This window comes from Budorcas taxicolor, chromosome 10 (genome assembly GCF_023091745.1).
Source record: "Budorcas taxicolor isolate Tak-1 chromosome 10, Takin1.1, whole genome shotgun sequence".
NCBI lineage: Eukaryota > Metazoa > Chordata > Mammalia > Artiodactyla > Bovidae > Budorcas > Budorcas taxicolor.
In genome coordinates, this window is record NC_068919.1 from 13,806,028 (window position 1) to 13,825,684 (window position 19,657).

Sequence of the window (19,657 nt, forward strand, 5' to 3'; positions counted from 1 at the left end):
TGGAGAAGGCAATGGCAACCCACTCCAGTACTCTTGCCTGGCAAATCCCATGGACAGAGGAGCCTGGTAGGCTGCAGTCCATGAGGTCGCTAAGAGTCGGACACGACTGAGTGACTTCACTTTCACTTTTCACTTTCATGCATTGGAGAAGGAAATTGCAACCCACTCCAGTATTCTTGCCTGGAGAATCCCAGGGACAGGGGAGCCTGGTGGGCTGCCGTCTATGGGGTCGCACAGAGTTGGACACGACTGAAGCAACTTAGCAGCAGCAGCAGTGTATATGTATCGGAGAAGGCAATGGCAACCCACTCCAGTACTCTTGCCTGGAGAATCTCAGGGACGGGGGAGCCTTGGTGGGCTGCCGTCTATGGGGTCGCACAGAGTCGGACACGACTGAAGCGACTTAGCAGCAGTAGCAGCAGCAGCAGCAGCAGTGTATGTGTATAGTGCCAATCCTAGTTTCCCTGTTTGTCCCCTCCACACCCTTCCAGGTTCATGTGGTAAAGATCAGAGAAAAATACCCTCTTTGGGGAAGGAGAAATAAATACTTTAAAATATGCCAAAACAAAGGCCTACCCCTCAGGAGAAACATACATTACCAGAGCCTTGTCTGACCTAGAGGAAGGGCAGTTAAATAACTGCAGCCCTCTTTAGCCTTACTGTCTCATTTAAGAGGAGAAATAAAGGCTAAAATATACTTAAAAACGTCACAGCCTAGGGACTCAGATCAACTGGAAATCAGAGATTTAGTGATAGGAATATAGTCTGTTTCCCCTTCCCAACATCTTACTGCTAATATAACAGATCATCAGTATTATAATTGATTACAGCTGAAAGAGCTGCAAGACACAGCCTCTTTTTAAGAAGGAGTTCTTAGGGAAGCTCAAAGATAACAGGGGAGGAAAACACAAGCAAGGAAATTCTAGGGAACTGAAGCCTCTCGCACCTACAGCGATAGCAAGGCTTACACACAGGTCAGCTCCTAACCAAATTAACATAAAGCCTCATTACCTAAGTTCCTATAACCTGATATATCATATCTGGTTTTCAACAAAAAAATTAATGGCATGCAAGAAGACAAGAGAAAACAGTCTGAAGAGACAAGGCAAGTGTTAGAACCAGCCTCAGATATCACAAAGATTTATGGAATTAATCAGATAGAGGTTTTAAAATATTGATAACTTTGGTTAGTATTCCAATGGAAAAAAGTAAATAACATGCAAGACTACATGGAGAATGTAAACAAAGAGGTGGAAATTCTAAGAAAATATCCAAAGGATATCTGAGAAATCAAAACCATTGTACCAAAATGAAGAAAGTCTTTAATGGGCTCATCAGTAGACTGGACATGGCCAAGGCAAGAATCATTGAACATGAAGATATGTCCTGATAAACTTCCCAAACTGAAATGCAAACAGAAAAAAGAATGGGAAAGAGAAGAACTGTGGGACAATTACAAAAGGTGTAATATATGCACAGAGGGAATACCAGAAGGAGAAGAAAGAAGAGAAGAGAAATTTTTGAAGTAGTAATGGTTGGGAATTTTCCAAAATTAATGGCAGACACCAAATCATAGATCTAGGAAGCTTGGGGAATACCGAGTAAGCAAAATATAAAAGTATCTATACCTAAGCAAATCTTGTTCAAACTGCAGAAAACCAAAGACAAAGATAAAATCCCAGAAGAAACCAGAGGAAACATACAGTTTGTCCAGAGGTGGGTAAAGGTAAGAATTACATCAGGAAACCATGCAAACAAGAAGGGAATGGAGAGGGGATTTTAAAGTATTGAAAGAAAAAAACGCATCAACCTGGAATTTGGTATTCAGCAAAATCATACTTCAGAAGAGAAAAGTAAAATTTCTCAGAGAAACAAAACCTGAGGGAATTTGTCACCAGTAGGCCCGCCCTCCAAGGTATGTTGAAGGAAGTTCTTCAGAGAGGAGGAAAGTAGGTAAGAAACTCAGATCTGCATAAGCAAAGGAAGAATATCAGAGAAGGAATAATGAAGGTAAAAATCTTTTATTTTCTTATTCTCAATTGATCTAATAGACAACTGTTCAAAGTGAAAATAGCAAAGATAATAACAAAACCCCAGCAATATAAGTATTGGGTGTTTATAGTATATGGATAGGTGAAATAAACACCAGCAATGTTATAAGGGATGGGAAGAAAAATTGGAAATACCCTACTATAAGGGGCCATGAAGCAATACAGTTATTGAAACTAGACTATAAATTATAATCTATAGATTATATAGACTATAGATTATAACTATAGATTAGTTGTAAATGTATATTGTAAACTCTAGGGCAACAACTAAAACGGTTTTTTAAAAGAAATTTCAACTGATGCGCTGAGAGCAGGGAGAAATGGAATCATATAAAACCAGAAGAAGCAAGAGAAGAAGAGGAAGATTAAAAAAAAGAAACAAGTGTAACAAACAGAAAACAATTATAAACATGGTAAATATTAATCCAGTTACATTAGTAATTACCTTAAATGTGAATGGTATAAATATACCGATAAAAAACAAAGACTATCAGAGGCATAACTAAATGGGACTCAACTACCTGTTGTCTGTAAGAAGCCCATTTTATTTTTATTAACTTTCACTGGAGTATAGTTACTTTACAACGTTGTGTTAGTTTCTTGCTGTACAGCAAAGTGAATCAGTCCTATGTGTGCACGCATCCACTCTTTTTTCGATTTCCTTCCTATTTAGGTCACCATAGTGCACTGAGTTTGAGCATTCTTCGGCATTGCCTTTCTTTGCGATTGGAATGAAAACTGACCTTTTCCAGTCCTGTGGCCACTGAGGAGTTTTCTGAATTTGCTGGCATATTGAGTGCAGCACTTTCGCAGCATCATCTTTCAGGATTTGAAATAGCTCCACTGGAATTCCATCACCTCCACTAGCTTTGTTCGTAGTGGTGCTTCCTAAGGTCCACCTGACTTCACTTTCCAGGGTGTCTGGCTCTAGGTGAGTGATCACACCATCGTGGTTATCTGGGTCATGAAGGTGTTTTTTGTGCAGTTCTACTGTGTATTCTTGCCACCTCTTCTTACTATCTTCTGCTTCTGTTAGGTCCATACCATTTCTGTCATTTATTGTGCCCATCTTTGCATGAAATGTTCCCTTGGTAATTCTAATTTTCTTGAGGAGATCTCTAATCTTTCTCATTCTATTGTTTTCCTCCATTTCTTTGCATTGATAACTGAGAAAGGCTTTCTTAACTCTCCTTGATTTGGAACTCTGCACTCAAATGGGAATATCTTTCCTTTTCTCTTTTGCCTTTAGCTTCTCCTCTTTTCTTGGCTATTTGTACGGCCTCCTCAGACAACCATTTTGCCTTTTTGCATTTCTTTTTCTTGGGGATGGTCTTGATCGCTGCCTCCTGTACAATGTCACGAACCTCTGTCCACAGTTCTTCAGGCACTCTGTCTATCAGATCTAATCCCTTGAATATATTTGTTATCCCACTGTATAATCATAAGGGATTTGATTTAGGTCATACCTGAATGGTCTAGTGGTTTTCCCTGCTTTCCTCAATATAAGTCTGAATTTTCAATAAGGAGTTCATGATCTGAGCCATAGTCAGCTCCTGGTCTTGTTTTTGTTGACTGTATAGAACTTCTCCATCTTTGGCTGCAAAGAATGTACTCAATCTGATTTCGGTGTTGACCATCTGGTGATGTCCATGTGTAGAGTCTTCTCTTGTGTTGTTGGAAGAGGGTGTTTGCCCTGACCAGTGCGTTCTCTTAGCAAAACTCTGTTAGCTTTTGCCCTGCTTCATTCTGTACTCCAAGGCCAAATTTGCCTGTTACTCCAGGTATCTCTTGACTTCCTACTTTTGTATTCCAGTCCCCTATGATGAAAAGGACATCCTTTTTGGGTGTTAGTTCTAGAAGGTCTTGTAGATCTTCATAGAATCGTTCAACTTCAGCTTCCTCAGCATTACTGGTTGGGGCATAGGCTTGGATAACTGTGATATTGAATGGTTTGCCTTAGAAACAGAGATCATTCTGTTGTTTTTGAAATTGCACCCAAGTACTGCACTTTGGACTCTTAACTAGGAGGGCTATTCCATTTCTTCTAAGGAATTCTTGCTCACAGTAGTAGATATAATGGTCATCTGAATTAAATTTGCCCATTCCAGTCCATTGTAGTTCACTGATTCCTAAAATGTCGACGTTCACTCTTGCCATCTCCTGTTTGACCACTTCCAATTTACCTTGATTCATGGACCTAACATTCCAGGTTCCTATGCAATGTTGTTCTTTACAGCATCAGACTTTGCTTCCATCACCAGTCACATCCACAACTGGGGTTGTTTTTGTTTTGGCTCCATCTCTTCATTCTTTCTGGAGTTATTTCTCCACTGATCTCTAGTAGCATATTGGGCACCTACTGACCTGGGGAATTCATCTTTCAGGAGACTGTGTGGATCACAACAAACTGTGGAACATTCTTAAAGAGATTGGAAAAGCGGACCACCTTACCTGCCTCCTGAGAAATCTGTATGCAGGTCAAGAAGCAACAGTTAGAACTGGACATGGAACAACAGACTGGTTCCAAATAGGAAAAGGAGTACATCAAGGGTGTATATTGTCACCCTGCTTCTTTAACTTATATGCAGAGTGCATCATTCAAAATGCCATGCTGGATGAAGCACAAGCTGGCATCAAGATTGCTGGGAGAAGTATCAATGGCCTTAGATACTCAGATGACACCACCCTTATGGCAGAAAGTGAAGAAGAACTAAAAAGCCTCTTGATGAAAGTGAAAGAGAGTGAAAAAGCTGGCTTGAAACTCAACATTCAAAAAACTAAGATCATTTCGTCCGATCCCATCACTTCATGGCAAATAGATGGGGAAACAGTGGAAACAGTGACAGACTTTATTTTTTTGGGCTCCAAAATCACTGCAGATGGTGACTCTAGCTATGAAATTAAAAGATGCTTACTTCTTGGAAGAAACACTATGACCAACCTAGACAGCATATTAAAATCAGAGACATTACTTTGCCGACAAAGGTCCGTCTAGTCAAGGCTATAGTTTTTCCAGTGGTCATGTATGAATGTGAGAGTTGGACTGTGAAGAAACCTGAGTGCTGAAGAATTGATGCTTTTGAACTGTGGTGTTGGAGAAGACTCTTGAGAGTCCCTTAGACTGCAAGGAGATCCAACCAGTCCATTCTACAGGAGATCAGTCCTGGGTGTTCATTGGAAGGACTGATGCTGAAGCTGAAGCTCCAATATTTTGGCGACCTGATGTGAAGGACTGACTCACTGGAAGAGACCCTGATGCTGGGCAAGATTGAAGGCAGGAGGAGAAGGGGATGACAGAGGATTAGATGGTTGGATGGCATCTCCGACTCAATGGACATGAGTTTGAGCAAGCTCTGGGAGTTTTTGTGGACAGGGAAGCCTGGTGTGCTGCAGCGCATGGGGTCTCAAAGAGTCGGACATGACTGAGCGACTGAACTGACTGAACTGAGAGCACTGAGTAGAGTCCCCTGCGCTATGCAATAGGTTCTTCTTAGTTGTCTTTTTATACATAATTGTGTATTTATGTCAGTCCCAATCTCCTAATTCATTCCACACCCCCTCGGGGAGCAGGTGCACAGGCTTCTCGCTGGTGGGGGTACAATGTGAGGCTGACTCAGCTCAGCTGAATTCAGGGACACTGGGTGGGAAGAGTTCCCCAGATGGAGTGTTTGGAGATGTCCCAAAGATGGGGGTCCATTCCAAGCTGAGAACACAGCCTGAGCGGGGCTTGGAGGGTGGCTAAAGCAGTGTTTGTGAAGCATGGTGAGCAGGCTAGAATGGATCATGGACCCCAGAGATGGTCAGGGTGCAGAGGTCACTTGGCCCAGTCATCTTGACATAGAGATGCCGCAACTGAGGCCTAGAGAGGCAAGAAGAGACCTCCCAGTTGTCACACTGTTAGATTTGCTTCCATCCTGGGGCCTCACTTAACTTGGAGAATGAGAGTTTTGATTAGAAAGAAGGATAATTTAGCGATGATAAGGGACTGATTCTTACTGACTGATGAAATTGTGTCAGGCACTGCTGTGCGAGCTTTACAGGGGATATGCAATTTTATCTTCGCAAGTAAACCTGTGAGTTAGAAACTATTATCTCCATTTTAGAGTTGAGGAAACTGAGGCACAGGGTGGTTATTAACGAGTCCTCAGTGCTTTCGGGACTTCAGCAGATACCACTCACTGCCTCGTCCGCATCCACCCTGGCGTTTCTCCCTTGCTGTCTCAGCAGCTGCCCTGTTCCTCTGTCCCTCTGTCCCACCACTGCAGCTTCAGGAGAGGCCAACTCCAGGGGAGCCATGCATGATGGCCCACCCCTCCTGCAAGAGATTGTTTCAGGGATACACATAAGATGTCTTCTGGCCTGTTAGAGGTGGAGGGAAGTTTGGGGAATTCTGGAAGGAGTTCCTTGATTGTAAAAAGGAGAGAATGAGAGAGAGAGAAAGACAGAAGAGAGAGAGACCCATGGAACATACAATGGCCCCTCTTCCACTTGTGAACGTTGTGGTGCCTGCATGTGATGTTGGAATGATGGCAACCACTTTGGGTCCATGAGGAGACAATTCTGACACAGAAGATGGCAGAGCAAAGGCAGGAACTAATGGAGACCCCAAAGATGTGGATGAGCTGCTGAATTTACTAACCCAAGATGGGCTTCCTCCCGTTTTCTTGACACAGGGGAGCTCCCATCTCCTATTTGCTAAGCCAGTTGCATCACTGTTTTCTGCTCCTTAGAGCTGAAAGCATTTTTGTTGGTGGAAGGGTGAACCCCAGATCTCCTCAAATGTCATTCAAGGCTCAGCCTCCTGGCATCCCATTTCTTGTCAGCATCTGCTCCTCTGCCAGAGTTGAAGGCTGGCTAACCCCCGGATGGCCATGCTCTCTGGGGCCTTGGGGTCTTTGCATTTTCTGTTTCCTCTGCTGTGGTGCCCTCCTACGCGCCGGTTTTACACACTCCCTCTTCCCTCCTGAACCGGCGGCTCTAGCACCTTCTGTGCAGAGTCCCCCAGCACCAGTCTGCGTGATGACGATGAGCACCGCTCTCATCACCCAAGTTTTCCCGTGCCAGTTTATGTATCTGCCCATTTTCCTGGACTGAGCTCTGGACTGAGGGCAAGCCCTGGCCGTGTCTGTTTCTGGGCCCTTATCACAGGGCCCAGCCTAACACACATACCTTCTCAGTGGCTGTGGAATAAATAAGGGTGTGGGAGCTCTCTGGGTACCCCAGAGCTCCTGAGGGGGCCTGCAGACATCAGCAATATTAATAGTGATCGTCAATGAGCTGCCAGATGTTCCATACACATTGTCTCCTATGCTCTTTGTGGGACTGCCAGTCTTCTTTTACAGATGGGGAAACTGAAGCACAGAGGGCTAAAGTGATGTGTTCAGAGCCGGGATTTAAATGTGAGTTTTCAGCAAAGTGAAAAAAGATATACAGAATTACCCATGTATGATTGTGTATGGGAGCATTGAGTGTGTGTGATTGAGTATGTGTGTGTGTTTAACTGCCCTAGGATAGTATGAATATTGGCCACTGACTTCCAGTTTTCCCAATATTTTTAATTCTGTTTCAGAAGCATAATGGGGGAAATTTTAAAAATATATAACCAAAGGTTTAGAGAATTAACTTTAGGCTGGGCTGTGTACCTGGAGGACTTTATTTTCTTAAAGATTCTATAGTGGACCAGGAAACCCACGTCACTCTGTGTTCTTGAGATGCGATCTGAACCGTGTAATATCAAGATTTCCTGATCCCCTGTTCTCTAATCTGTACTCTCATGAATTGGGGGAATTTTTATTTGTTTTTTTCCTCCTTCCCTCCCTCCCCTGCTTCTTCCTTTCTCTTTTTCTTCCTTCCTTCCTTTTTTTTTTTTTTTTTTTTTTTTGCCAGAAAGTGAGGATAAAGCATAAGCAGTGTTGACATTTTTCTAGCACAACTTACATTTTTCCTACTTAGAAAAGGTTAAGTCATTAGGTCATTGGCATGTGGATAGGGAGATAGGAAACTCAGTTCCAAAAATCCATCTCCTTTCTTTCTTATTTACATGAAACTTTGTGCTGAAGTCTTCTCAGGGGCCTAAGCACAAGCTCACAAACAAGACCAGGTCATAACCATTCTGTTCTCTGCCCCTCGCCCAGCTGGACCCTGGGTGGAGCCCCAGGACAAAGCTCTGGGGGGCTCCAGGCAGCAGATCCAGCCCATCCCAGGAGGGAGGCCCCGCTGCCCTGCTCCGGCTCAGAAGAGGAGAGAAGCTGCTGGACTGAGGAGCCAGGCTCCCCGCCCCTCTAGCCCAGCAGAGAGTCTGTGCTTAGAGAGGGGAGGCCCCAGTCCCCGCCTCCATGAGATGGGGCTGTTGTGAGAACCCAGTGGGAGGACGCAGGGCCCCAGTGGGAGAGAGGACCAGGCTGGGCCAGGAGCTCGGGCAGTGTGGGCTGAACGCAGTCCACAGCCTGGGTGGGGGGAGTTTTTGCAAGTCAAAAGGCATGTGTTTTGAGAACCCTTCATTCTGCTCTTGGCTTAGGGCTCTCACACCCCTGTGGATCACTTCTTGCAGCACTGGTGTTCTCCTCGTCTTGTGTTGAAGTCACATGAACCCCCAGCACCCCTTTCTGCTTCCCCCTGGGCTGGCCACCGGGAGCTGCCTGTTTATGCCATCTTCTTCTTTTTTTAAATTTATTTGCTTATTATTTAATTTATTTTTGGCTCAGTAGTTGTGGTGCACGGGCTTAGTTGCCCTGCGGCATGTGGAATCCTCCAGGACCAGGGATCAAACCCATGTCTCTTGGATTGGCAGATGGATTCCCAACCACTGGACCACCTGGGAAGTCCTGTCTATGCTATCCTGAGGCAGCATGAGGGCCAGGTGAAGAGCAGGGCAGTGGAAAGAACTCTTGATGTGATCAGAAGCCGTGAATGTCTCACAGTCCTGCCACGAAGCTGCCCTTACCACCTCGGACCTCAGCCGCCACCCTCCCAGATGGGACATCTAGCCTAAATGTTGGGAGGGGCCTTCTTAGCTCTGTGGTCTCAAGGGAAGGGCTGGGGCAGCTGGAGGGAGGCTGGCAGGGAGCTGAGCCCTCTCTTGTTGGCTCCCACCCAATCCGGCCCAGCTCCCAGACGGGGTTCGAGGCAGTGGCGGCTACTGGGTAACGCAGACCAGATGCAGCCCTTTCCTCGGCCATGCTCAGCGGCCTTCCTCCTTCAAGGCCTTGGGGATATTTGAAACCCCGTGGAGTTTGGCATCAGAGTCTGGAGTGAAAACCACAGCTCCATTACGTGAGCACACATGATCTCCCTGGGAGAAGAGAGACAACCGGCCTCAGCATGAGAGACGAGTTGGAGGTTGCTAGCTCCAGAGGACACTTAGGATGGTGTCTGGGACCCCAGGGAGGTGAAGTCCAGGGCACTCGGGTCAGATCCTGGTGGGACCTCAGAGTGGTGGGCTGCCTGACACCAGAGGATGGAGCAAAGGCCAGGGCCCCTTAGAGCGGAGACTTGAGCCCTGAATGAGAGCTGGACGTCCACCAAGGAACCATTCTATCTCCCCCGCCCCAGTGGATTGCACATTTTGAAAGCTGTCTGTTTGCCACACAAATCACTGAGGAGAGAAAAATTCCACTGAAATGGAATGACCTCCCCATCTCCTCCCCCAGGGCAGAACAAGCAACTATGTCTGCACGAATTAGTGAGAGATGATTTCAAAGTCACTGCCAGTTAAGATATTCCAGCTTCTGCTACTGCCTAGTTGGGTAACTTTGGACCAATAATTTTGTTTTCTTTTTTCCTTTTTCTCTTTTTAGCCTCAAGGCATGTAGGATCTTAGTTCCCCAACCAGAGAAAGAACCTGCTCCCCCTGCAGTGAAAGCACAGAGTCTTAATCACTGGTCCACCAGGGAAGTCCTTGGGCTAATAATTTAGTATCTCAGCCTCAGATTCTCGTTTCTCAGTAGAAATACTGAGCCTCACCTTGGGGTGGGGGTGGGAGGCTCTTAAATATGCATGAAAGGTCCTAGCAGAGGCTCACAGAGGCAGGTTGGTGTTACCCTCAGATGACACAGATTAAATCCTCATACCCCATATCTAGTAATCCAAGATCATCATAACTGTCCGTCAGCAATGTGGTCAACAAAAATAATGGAGACACCCCTTGGGGGTGGAGTGGTCAGGCTGAGGCATCCAGTCGGCTGGCCTGAGTGTAGCACCTCCCGGCTGGAGTGACAGTCAAGGGCGGGCACTTTGAATGCTGCTGATGCTCGGCAGTCATGACCCTTATGGGCAGGAACCAGGGCTGAGGGCATCTCTGCTGGCCCCTCCTGAGGTTCTTTCTCTCCAGGGGTGGAAGCTCAGGCAGGGCCCTGGGTCCCCCAGCTTTGGTTCTGCTCAGGGTCCACTCATCTGGGCTGCTTTAGTCTGGCTTTTTCCGAGTGGTGCAGAGCTGACCTGCTAGATCACGTAGCAACCTCAGTTTCCTGCTCTGTGAAATGGGAGCAGCAGGCACATCAGTTCCCTGGCAGGGTGTTGTGAAGGACAGGGAGAGCGGTCAGTGGGTCTGGCTGGGTGGAGAGACCTCAGGCTTCAGGGCACCAAGGAGCAGGAATGCAGAGCAGTCAGCTCTCCTCAGGGGTCAACTCCTAGGAGAAGGTACAACCCCTGGCATAGGGTCTGGAAGTGGGTGGGGCAGGTTCTCAGTAAATCTAAGATTTGTGGAAGGAAAGAGATTGGATTTGTTAATGGACTTTGAAATAGGCCACCCGGGCCCAATAATGCAGATGTTTCTGCCCTTGCCCAACTGTGTCCTTCCTCATCCTCGTTCTCATCCATCCCTTCATTCATGCAGCTATTTATCCCTCTCATCCATCTCTTCATTCATGCAGCTACTTATCCCACCAACACTTCTCGGGCACTCTCTCTGTGTCCTGCGCTGGGATACAGCACAGAGTGTGGTGCTGGCCCTCATGGAGCTCCCACTATACTGGGGGGAAAAGACCTTAAACAGATAGCTGGGGGGCTTCCCTGGTGGTCCAGTCGTTAAGACTTTGCCTTCCAATGCAGAGGGTACAGGTTCGATCCCTGGTTGGGTAGTTAAGATCCCACATGCCTTGTGGCCACAAAACCAAAAAAACATAAAACAGAAGCAATATTTTAACAAATTCAGTAAAGAATTTTAATAATGGTCCACATCAATAAAAATCCTTAAAAAGAGATCAAATAGCTGGATGAATCAGTACGAAGATACAACACTTACTAGGAACCAGGAAGAAAGAGATGGGCTATTGCCAAGTTCACACAAAGACCAACTCCCCCGAAGGCCAGGACTTGCTGCAAGCCTGGCAGAGCCCTAAGCCCTTGATATTGTCTCACGGAATCCTTGCCACATCCCTATGGGGTGGGAGCCATCACTACCTCCATTTACAGAAGCGGAAACTGAGCAGAGCCCAAATCTCAACTGTTCCTCTAATTCTGTGCCCTAGGAGGGCAGACTTCCTTCTTCCTTTTTCTGCAAATGAGGAGACTGAGGCTTTGGCCAGAGTAAAAAGTTTTTTTCAAGGTCACAGATAGGAATGGCTGAGTTCTCGGGTCCTTCTCCTGCCAATGTCCAATCAACCCAGGACAGAATTTTTAGCCCAGTGAAGAGAAATCATCCCTCAAGGAATGAACATGTGATCTAGTTGTAGAGACAGACATTGTGGAAGATTAATTGTATTCATAGTCCCACAGTTCTTCACCCCTCCCTGTATCCACCTCTTCTACCCAGTAAGTCTGCAATGCCCTCCCCCCGAGGAAGGAATGTTCTGCCCAGACTTTGATGCTGGGCTCAGTTCTGTGACTTGCTTTGGCTGATAGGATGTTAGCCCACGTGGTGCAGAGGCCTGACAAAGCATTCACAGTTTCCTCTTCTGCAATGGTCCTGAGAACATGCCAGCTAGCTTGTTGAGTGGCTAAGGCGTGTGGCCCATCATCACAGCCAAGGCCACGGTAGGTCAACAGCTGACCCCAGCCAGAAGCAGCTGAGCTAACTGAATGAACCAACTCATGGGGTAAGAGGATGTTTGCCACTGAGGTTCCGGGTTGTTCGTTACGTGGCATTACTGTGGCAGTCAGCGCCAGACGTGGATGTGTATGCGTCCAGTTTGGCTGTAGAGGCTGGTGCTGAGGGTTCTGCTGGAGTCTGCACGAAGCAGGAGAAGAATAGTTAATTCTGAGCCTAGAGGTCAGGGTGTGAGTCATAGAAGAGAATGAGTGCATCTCCGAGAAGTAAGACGGTGTCATAGGCAGATAAAGCAGGCATAGGCACGAGGTGGACAATTATAAGGCGTGTTTGAGGAAGGGCAAGTCAGCCACCCAGTGTGGCAGTACATGTTGGGCAATGTGGGAAGTGAGCCTGGACTGCTCCATCAAGGAGCCCAGTGGTGGCAAGTCCTGAGGGCCACGGTCTCTAAGTGGGCAACAGGGGGCCATAGAAGGTTGACAAACTGTGCGGGAGTACAGCGGACTGAATGTTTGTCTCCCCTCAAAATTCACATGTTGAGGGCCTTCCATGATGGTCCAGTGGGTTAATCTGCCTTACAATGCAGGGGATGCCAGTTCGATCCCTGGTTGGGGAACTAAGATCCCGCATGCCGTAGGGCAACTAAGCCCTGTCTGCACTACTGAGCCCACGCATCACAACTAGAGTTCGTGCATCTCAGTGAAAGACCCTGCATGACACAATGAAGATACTGTGTACTGCAACTAAGAACTGATGCAGCACCCCCTATAATTCATACGTTGTAATCCTCACCCCACAATATGATCGAATTAGGAGGTGGAGCCTTGGGAGGTGATTAGGTCAGGCGGGGTGAGCCCTCACGAATGAGATTGGTGCCTTTTAAAAGAGACCCCAGAGAATTCTCTCGCTCTCTTTCTGCCATGTGGGGACATGACAGGAAGCTGGCCATCTGTAGCCCTGAAGAAAGCTGTCACTGGAAGACAGTCTCATTGGCACCCTGATCTTCCACCCTCCAGAACTGTGAGATGTAGTTTATTTCTGTTGTTTTGAAGGCCCGCCTTCTATGATACTTTGTTACAGCAGCTCAAACTCAGACAGGGAGCTTGACACCTGTTCTGCCCCTCTATTGCCAGGTCCTCAGTGTTTGGTCCATCCTTTGTGTCCCCCACCTCCCTGCCCTGATCCTGACCTCAGTGGGGCTCTTGCTCATTCTCTGCATGGAACCCCAGACCGACCCCCAACAGTCCCTCCCTAGAGAAAGGATAATTAGAACTTGTGTTGCCCTAGAGCCTCTCCCAGCATTAAAGTCAAGGGACTTGGTTCTGAGGCTCCTCTAGGACAGGCCTTTGCAGCTGGGGAGGCCACGACCTCTGGAGTCTGAGACTACCTGTGGGCCAAACTGCACCACCATAGACTGAGGGCATGACCTTGGGGAGCCCCGTCCCCTCCCAGAGCTTTCCTAGCCCTCGCTGCACCTTGGGATGCTGGTATACCTGAGCCGTAGAGGCTCAGAGAAGTGTAGTGACCTTCCCAGGTTCGCAGAGCAAGATGGGGGCCAGGCAGCATGGGACCCAGGCTTTCTGTCCAAGTGCCACGTCCTTCTGGGACTCCTTCCTGAAACTGTGAGGTAGGATGGTACCTTCTCTCCAAAGGCAGTTGCCAAGAATTTCTCCCTACTGAATACATACTGTGCTTCTCCCAGAAGAAGGAGGGCCTGTCTTCCCTCCCCTCGACTGGCCCTGTGACTTTCTTTGAAAAGAGAACACAGCAGAAGTAACTCTCCAGTTCCAGCCTAGCCTTCAATGGCCTAGGCCTTCTGCTTTCTCTCTCTCTTTTAAAAAAAATTTTTTAAAGAATATTTTGTTATGGACCATTTTTTTAAAGTCTTTATTGAATTTTTTAACAATATTGCTTCTGTTTTATGTATTGGTGTTTTGGCTGTGAAGCATGTGGGATCTTAGCTTCCCTACCAGGGATCAAACCTGCACCCCCTGCATTGGAAGGTGAACTCTTAACCACTGAACCACCGGGGAAGTCCCTCTGTCTGCGTTTTGGAGTCCAGCGGCCTTGCGTGGCAACCTGAGCAGACAAGAGTGTCTGGAGCCACGTGGGAAGAGAGGCCACATGGAGGGGAGCTGAGGTGCCCCAGCACAGGCCCGAGAGGGAGGCCTCGTGGCTGAGCTCCCAGCTGGAAATCACCACGCTGATGCCACAGGAAGCAGGAGGTACACCCAACTGACCTACGGGCCGTTAGAACTTGTAAATCAGTTATTTCAAGCCACTAAGCTATGGGGTGGTTTGTTACACGGCAGAGCTAACTGAAACAGGAGGCCTTGTGGGTGCTTGGGTTCTATTAGTCCCCGGGACATTGGACCCCCTGCAGAGCCCTGAGCACTGGCTGCCATGGTTCCTGGGCAGATGGTGAGGGCTGCTCCTGTTTTACTCATTTTAAGGAAGGTGAGGGGAGTTATATCGTTCCCCCACATCCCATTTAAAGGCATGCCTATCACAAGCTAACAGAGCTCCTATGATAAGAATGATAAGCTAAGAACCTGAACTCTGCAGTCAGACTCCTGGGATTTAAGTCCAGTCTCTACCAATTTCTAGCTGTGTGACCTTGGGCAATTTACTTATTCTCTTTGTGCCTTGTTTTTTTCATCTTCATTTTATAGTGAGGTTAATACTCGTGCCTATCTCATAGAGTTCCTGTGAGGATTAAATGAGATAATATACATAAACTCTTAAAATAGTTCTTGACTCATTGTAAGCCCTCAATAAATATCATCTATTGTTTCAGTACTATTAGTATTACTAGGTTCCAGGGCTTCTGAGCTGGATATTTCAGTGTTCTGGAGACGTATAGCTGACACCTAAATGGGAAAGTTAGAATACAGAAGGATAAAAGTAAAAATAGGAATATGGTCATATCTGGGAGGGATTTATTTTACCTGGGATTTAGGAAGTCTTCCTGAGGGAGGTGACAATTGAGCTGGGTTTTAAAAAGTTTTAAAGGATTTTCTGGCTGTATCAGTTAGGTTTACACTTCGCCCTGAATGAAAACAAACACAGAAATAACCGTGACTTATACATGATAGAAGCTTGTGTCTGACTCAAGCCGAAATCTGGTGGGGGGAGTCCCAGGGCTCATAAGTTTCTCCATGGTGACAGGCACCCAGGTTTCTTCGTATTTTCTTGTTCCACATGCTTGACCTCGAGCCTTCACTCTCCTCCTGGTACAAGGTGGCTGCCAGAGCTCAAGCAGCCGTGTTTTTAAGGACACTCCTGGAAGCTGTACATTGCACTTAGAAGCCATTGTCAAGGCTCAATCCCATGGCCCATCTAACTGCAAGGGAGGCTGAGAAACATATTCTTTATTTTGGGTGGCCATATGCCCAGGTAGCTAACACCTGGGGGTTCCATTTCTAAGGAGGACGTGGGGAATAGACACTGGAGGTCACAACTGGCCAAGTTTGCCACATAGAGGACAGATGATAGGAAAGGACTCCCGCTAGAAGGAACAGCATAAGCAGAGGTCTGTGTACACGAAAACATGACTGGTTCTGCCGCCACAAGATCTCCCAGGAACTCCCTCCTTCTCTCCTGAGGCTTTCACTGCTTCAACCTGGCTGCTTCCACGGACTTGCCTTTAGACCAGCTTCTCGCCAGGCAGACACGTCTCACTCCCAGCTCTCCTCTTGTTCTGGAGGCTCCACCCTACCCAGGGCCTCCACGGGGAAACTGCAATGCCCAGAGGAGCTTGTGGTCACTGAAGACAGACTCGTGAGTGGAGGGGCCTCAGGGAGAAGGACCTGGGTTCTCCTTGGGCTTCTGACCTAGGCCCAGACAGCTGGGGCGGATGGCTGAAAGGGGCCCCGGGCCAGGGAATGCTGTAAACCAAGGCCAGGAGGTGGCTCTTAAGGCACTTAGGGGGCCATTGAGGAGAGCTGTCCCTGCTGGTCCTGGGGGCCTGAGGCCTGGTGGATGGATGCTTGGGGGAGGAGAGCCTGTGGATCCCCCGGTCATGTCTCACAGAAGTGCTGGTCGCGGTGGACTGGGGCCATGGGGTCCGTGCTGTGGAAGAAGACTGGACGCCACAGAGGATGGGATCTGGGAGTGGGCAAAGGGAAGCACTGGCCCCACCCTGAGCCCCCTCTGGGCCTGGAGGCAAAGAGTGGGAGATGTACCCAGCATAGGCCTTGGTGTGGAACTCCAGTTCTGCCCTGGACATGCTGGGTTGCTGGAAGCCTCCATTTTCACATCTGTAAAGTGGCTGGCTGGCTGCTTCTCAAGGGCATGCTGAGGGTTCCAAAATGATGGAAGGACCGGTGTGAGACCTCCGGTGCTGTGCACAGTGCCTGTTACCATGGAGATTTCTGAACGAAGGACCTCCCACAGGCACAGGCTTTCAACAAAGCAGGATTTCCTGGTCTCCAGGACCCAGCTGGAGCCTTAGCTTCTCCGGCAGCTGCCTTGGACCACCTCCGCACCCGTGCCCTCACCTCCCAGCCTTTCGTAGCCTCTGGCTCCAGAAGAGCTCATAGCCTCTGGGTCAAAGTTTGGAACGTAAACGTGAGCCGCAGCCCAGGCCCCACTACCTGGCCATATTCCATGAGCCTGGAGACTCAGGCAGAGGGGACCTGGTGGCTAGAAGGCCCCAGTGCTAGAGGGAATACTCACCCAGCGAGGACTCACCACTCACACGCCCACAGGGACTAGGGCAGTGGCTCAGGGGGTGGCATGCAGCCTCTTTCATGCTGGGGAGCATGTGCCTAACCAGCTCAAAGGAAGTGTTTTTATACACCCGCTTCTCAAAGCACTAGGCCTGAAAGGCAGGACTGAAGATTGGAGCATTTGTGACCTGGGTTCCCAGTCACCAGCGTCTGCTCTGTAATGTATCAGGGGATAGGGAGGCTTTTATTTATTTATTTTTTTACAAACCAATAAAATCAGCCCAGCATGGAAGAGAGCAGTGCCCATCTGCTTTGCTTCTGTGTCGGAGGTGGGGTGAGAGTCCTGGGTCTGACCAGGGGGGCGGAACCCAGAGCAGGCAGAGATGACGGTCGTTCTCTTTGTCCAGTGTTGTCCCCTTGCGGGAAGCTGTTCCCCATCATCATCGGCCACAGGTTTCCTACAGGATTGGCCATATTGATTCTCCCCAGGTGGGGATCACCTGACCCACGCTGAGCCAATCTCTGATTTGTGCAGAGAATTTGGAATCAGAACCAAAAGACTTCAGCTGAGGCTGGCTGTCTTCGCATCTAGAGGCCAGGAGCTGTTGACTGCCGGGCTTTCTGCTACTGGTTGGAGTGGTAGACAGAGCCAGGGGCTGCAAGGAAGACGAGGAGACGGAGGAGAGCAGCAAGGTAAGAGGAGGGGAGCCCTGCTGGGCATCCACAGGGCTTTTAGCCCCTTGGCACCTTTTCCTGAGACCCACTGGGTCCTGGTCGAGGATTCCAGAAGGTACCCCAGGCACCTTTCTGTAATTGCCACGCCCCTCCCCCAATATCTTCCTTTTCTTGTTGTAGCTAGTTGTATTTTTTAATATTTATTTTAATTCTGGCTGCTCTGGGCCTTTGTTGCTGCGTGCGGCCTTTCTCTAGTTGCAGTGAGTCGGGGCTACTCTCTCGTTGCCGTGTGCAGGCTTCTCATTGTGGTGGCCTCTCTTGTGGAGCATGGGTTCCAAAGCTCAGAACCCATGGTGTGGGCTCAGTAGTTGCAGCTCACAGGCTTAGTTCCCCTGTAGTATGTGGCATCTTCCCAGACCAGGGATTGAACCCGTGTCCTCTCCATTGGCAGGTGGATTCTAACCACTGGACCCACCAGGGAAGTCCTTGCTGTAGCTAGTTTGGGCAAGTTTGTGCTGCTACTAAAATAATCCCAACTGATATGAAGAAAAGCACAATAAGACCTATTTTTCTATGACTGCCACTTACTGAGCCAGCTGCATTGTTTCATTGTGTCCTTATGATGACTTTATATGGTAGGTAATGTTATTATTTCCATTAGGCAGATGAGAAAATTGAGGCCCAGAGAGGCTCAGCAATGTGTCCAGGGTCACACAGCTGACAGGAATGAATCTGGGCTAGCTAATTCTAGAGGCTGAGTGGGAGTATTCCTGTGCACTTACCTTCCCTGCTAGAAGGGGTTGCATTCAAAAGCCACTGGCCTGGGGGTTCTGTTGAGCCTCATACAGAGCCTGTGATTCTCTGTTCCACTAAGTAGGGTTGTACATCTTGAAAAAGAGTCAAGCTGGTGGGGGTTTAAGTTTTCAGTACTGGGTTAGAGGTGGCCTCCTGGGGGAACTCAGCCAGGGCCTGGCCAAGCCCCCCATCTAAGCTGGATGAGGACGCGGCCACCATGTCCTGCCACGGCTTTGAGCCCCACCTCTGAGTCACGGGCTGACCAGCCTCGGGCAGATGATCCTCCCCCAGGACTAAGTCACCCCCCTAGAAGGCCTTTGCAGGCGGCTGTAATCTTCTTTCTTCTGTTCTCCCTGACACTCATTTTGCCACAGCCCCGACTCAGAACCCTTGGCTGGGTTCTCCTGCTGAAGACTCATACAGGACAAAGCTGACACCTGGGATAAGCTTGGCCCCTGCCCTCACCCCGGGTGGGGAAGGGGGCGGTGCTTGTCCTTGGAGACAGAGAGCGAAGACCCAGCACTGCCTGGGCCGTGAGAACCCACTAAATTCTGGAAGCAATAGCACCTGGCAGCTCCTTCAGGAGACTCAGGGAGCAATCTCAGGGATGGGCCTGGCTGGGTGCAGACAGGCAGAGAGAGAGACAGAGACCAGCTGTCCCCTCCCTTAAAAAATCTTGAAAATTTGCTCATTTGAATTCTGTGTATGTATAGTTTTCAGAGTTAAGTGAGATCATACGATGTGTTTTATATCCATCTATCTATATCTATCTATCCGTAGGTAATGGATATCCTTCCAAATGAGCAATCACTGGACCTCCCTAGATATAAGAATTCTAAGTAAAATGAAAGGCATCCTCACTTAAGTCCAGAGCAGAAAAGGCTCATGGTCCAGCCCATGACTGTTTTCCATGTTTGCCCAGGTAGAGTGGAGGAGAGTGGGGCCCAAGGGCAGTGGTGGAGGGGCTGGTGCCTGTGGCCTCTGGGCTTTCCTCTGTCTGGAGTCCCTTTGCTGGAGGTGAATTTACCCCAGAGCTAAAGCAGTATCAGCCTCAGAGCCCCTCACCCACAGCAGCCCTTCCAAGACTCTGTAACCAACGCTCAAGTCACTCAGTCATGTCTGACTCCTTTGTGACACCATGGACTCTAGCCCGCCAGGCTCCTCTGTCCATGGGATTTCCCAGGCAAGAAGACTGGAATGGAATACTGGAGCCATTTCCTCCTCCAGGGGATCCTCCCCACCCAGGGATCGAACCCACACTTCCTGTGTCTCCTGCATTGCAGACAGATTCTTTACCGCAGAGCCATTGGGAAAGCCCTCTGTAGCCAATACTATATTCCTAATTTGGTATTGTTTTTGTTCAAACAGCCCTTGAGCTGTGGAAGCCTCGGGACCTCACACCTGAACCCTCTCGACTCCAGCTCAGCTCTTTCCCCGTGGATTTTAGTCACCTTGAGTCCCCAGCACCCAGCCTGCTCCTG